This window comes from Lactuca saligna, chromosome 5, assembly GCF_052625555.1.
Source record: "Lactuca saligna cultivar CGN05327 chromosome 5, ASM5262555v1, whole genome shotgun sequence".
Classification (NCBI taxonomy): domain Eukaryota; kingdom Viridiplantae; phylum Streptophyta; class Magnoliopsida; order Asterales; family Asteraceae; genus Lactuca; species Lactuca saligna.
The window spans coordinates 48,528,495-48,532,150 of NC_136421.1; the positions used below are offsets into that span (position 1 = coordinate 48,528,495).

The window sequence follows — 3,656 nt, forward strand, 5'->3', positions numbered from 1 at the left end:
ATTTTCGGAATAATGTTTTGTTTCATAACTACTAGATAAGTAATTTGTAGTTCATGGTGTTCTAAACACCAAACAATACACTCGACTAATATAAAATACTAGCATTTTTAAGGCTTCACCCAAACAATATTTTTAGGAGTCATACGTACATTAATTTAAGTTTTAACACTTTTATGACCTTACTAATTTCACTTTTGTCTTTAGTTGTAGTGGATTGTTTGTCTTTCCACAATTGATGATTCTCACTGCAAATAAAATTTTAGTTACTAGGATATAATAAGAGGCTATTTAATGGTGGATTCTATAAGCATTTATAATTTTGATAGTTTTTATAATATAAATATGATTTCTTCATATTTCTAACCTACAATTTAAGCAACATTCATGTAAAATCATTAGGTGAACAAATAGTGACTTCGTACAGTCAAGTACAAGTTCTTATTTCAAGATAACACTATAGATTGTGGATTGATTCGACATATTTAAATGTACCATATCACTCACATTTATATGAAAATAATACATAGCTAAGAAATTATATTTTTTGAATCATGGACGTCAAAGAACAATACCTGATATTGTTATTGTTAGGTTATAAACTCTAACTAAAAATGCATACCAAATAAAAAAGGTAAACCCTTTTAGAAATTTTCTTAGGATTATTGACTCGGGTTCACATTTTGGACACCGTTTTTTATGATTTTTTGAACTAGTTGCCAACCACGATTTGTATAACCTAAATAGTAAATACTACAAAAGATATACATAATACCTATTTCTTTTTTAAAAAAGCTGACCCATTTGTAAATGTTTTTCAGATTGGGGTTTTCATTTTGGACACTAGATTTTTCGAATTTAACTACCAAAATGTGGACGTCAAGAGTGTAGAACTAACATGGTTTAGCGTAATATTTCCGACTACAAATCTATACTCTTCTCTTTGAAATGCATGAGATAATGCTAAACAAGGTTGCAAGGTGTGATGGGTACCATATTTCGGATGTTTCTTAAACACGAGACCACTTCGGATCCAAAAGGACTCATTTTGGATTCGGTTGACATGTTTGTAAATTGCAAATTTTGGATTATTTTGTATAATCCCACAAAAAACATGTCGTAACATTTGTGAACATCCTTATATTTTATCTATTTAAAACAATAAAACAAAATTATGGGTTAATATATATAGTCCTAAAAATATAAATACGAGCAATGATAAATTTAATAATAATGTTAATGTGGTGATGGATTTTTCTCAATTTCATGTAAGAGTTGTGTAGGTTTCCTTTTTCCAAAGAGAGATTATTTATGTGTAACTCAAATGCTTTCTTCTCACATGTAGTAGAGTTAAGCATATTATGTCATCTTTCTCTTAGGGTTGAGTTGTTTCCCACTCTCTCTCTCTCTCTCTCTCTCTCTCTCTCTCTCTCTCTCTCTCTCTCTCTCTCTCTCTCTCTCTCTCTCTCTCTCTCCATCTTATTCTAACTTCATCTTAGGCAACCAACCTGTCTCTTGTTGCCTTCATACTTGTCCTGTTGGAACCTCTGCAACACCCCTCTCTCTCTCTCTCTACACTTTAATTTCTCTCTCTAAACTCCATGAAAACATCACCATAACCTAAATCATCCAACCTCCTTCTGCTGCTTCTCAGGTAAAGCTTCTTGTCTTTTTAGGGTTGTTCCTCTTCATAACAAGTTAACACATTTGGTTTCCGAGTTTTCAAGTGTAAGTTAGAACTGCATGTGTTGGGTTGTTTTGTTTTGAATCTTGTTGATAATGGAGCATGTTTTTAGGGTCTAATTTAAGAGTCATTAATGGCGTTGAGTGGCAGTGAGAAAGAGATAGGAATGCAGACTTCGTCTCCTTACAACAACAATCACTTAATTAGGGAATCATCTTCTGAAACGGTGGATCATGGGTTGGATCCAGATCGGTTTCCCGGCACCGGAGCTTCGGTTACACCGATATCAGTCGGATCTAAGCTGCTGAAGTCGCCGCTGCAGATGCCGAGGTACAGAGAATGTCTCAAGAACCATGCTGCAAACATGGGTGGAAACATCACCGATGGATGCGGCGAGTTTATGCCATCAGGAGACGACGGAACCCTAGAAGCACTCAAATGCGCAGCCTGCAACTGCCACAGAAACTTCCACCGTAAAGAATATCCCACCACCAGTCCCACCGTAGGTCCTTTCCTCCAGCTTCCTCCTCCGCTACCCTCCCCATCTCCATCACCATCATTCCACCACCATCACCACCACCACCGTACCCCACCTGCAATCTCCCTCCACCACCACCACCCCAACTGGGCTTCCTCCATCAACGCTCCACCTGTCAAAATGGCTTTCGCCGGTAGCGTCGGCGGTGCAGCCACTGAATCCTCCAGCGAGGAGCTTAATTTTACGGCGGGGGCGGTTGCTCCGCCTTACGGGGTTGCTAAAAAGAGGTTTAGAACTAAATTTACACAAGACCAGAAGGAGAAAATGCTGGAGTTCGCAGAGAAAGTTGGTTGGAGGATCCCAAGAGAAGATGATCCTGAAGTTCAAAGGTTTTGCGCAGAGGTAGGAGTTAAAAGACAAGTCCTCAAGGTTTGGATGCATAATAATAAAGCCACTTCTGGGAAAAAGCTACTTCAAGATTCCAACGAGAGCATTAATTGATTGTACTGTACAACCCAGTTATGCATAAATTTCGGTAGAATGTTCAGTACTCAGTAGTGTGTATATGACCCGCCTAGGTAGAGACAGATGCATTACATTGCATCTTCATCTTCATCTTCATCGTCTTCTTTTATTTTTATTTTCATTTTTTGGTTGGGTTGAATTTTTATCAATGTCTTTTTAATTGCTTATTCAAATTCTTCCACTAGTAGTAGTTTCTTTATATGATTAATTATACCTCTACTAAATTTTTTTTTATTTATTTTAAAGAAAAATAAAAAGAGCAGTATATTTTTAATCAGGGAATTGAAAAAGATTTTTAATTTAGATTTCATTGGGATTGTCCAAGCTATATTCTTTTAGGTTTTCAAGACCCTTATGAAGCTACTAAATAAAAGTTGTTTAGAACATGGAAGTGGAGTAGAGTACAAACCCTTTTAAGTAGGGTACATTATGCTTCTATTGTTGTACATTATGCTTTTCTTGTTGTACATTGTTATGTAGAGAGACAAGTGTTGAAACAAATGGGTATAGTCACTATAGTCAAATAGTGAGTTATGATTATTGGTTTCACTAATGTCTTGTTACACCATCGAGTCATCGACAAACTAACTTATAATAATAAGTTTATTTGTTATATTTTATAAAATATGATAAATTATTTTTAAGATTTTAATCATTTCATCTAATATTAAATTATAATAAACTTAGCTTGTAAGTTAATTTATTTTTGTCAAAAGAACTTTAGAATAAACAAAATTTGTGATCTTTATAGACAAATCCTAAGGGTGGTTTTAGTAAACCAACTATAATAATAAGAATTTATGTGGGGTTTTGAAGATCTTATAAGAAAATGTTGGGGTTAATAGACCCATGTTGCAACAAGTGGCCACAAAATGACACGGTATGGGCATGCAAATGATCGATATGATTATACATGACATGATGTAGAAATGAAAAAAGATAAATCTTTAAACCGACACAATAAAAAAGATG

The 3,656-nt window shown here is 35.0% G+C and overlaps 1 pseudogene across 2 annotated transcripts; it reads left to right on the forward strand.

The window, feature by feature from the left end:
- Positions 1-1,330: 1,330 nt before the first annotated feature.
- LOC144997693 (zinc-finger homeodomain protein 2 pseudogene) lies at positions 1,331-2,857 on the forward strand (annotated as a pseudogene). 2 transcript variants are annotated; one of them, XR_013659905.1, is made up of 2 exons: positions 1,331-1,651; positions 1,794-2,857. The product of XR_013659905.1 is annotated as a zinc-finger homeodomain protein 2 pseudogene, transcript variant X1 (transcript). The 2 variants fall into 2 exon arrangements; XR_013659906.1 differs by having other exon boundaries at positions 1,832-2,857.
- The last annotated feature ends 799 nt before the right edge of the window (positions 2,858-3,656 follow it).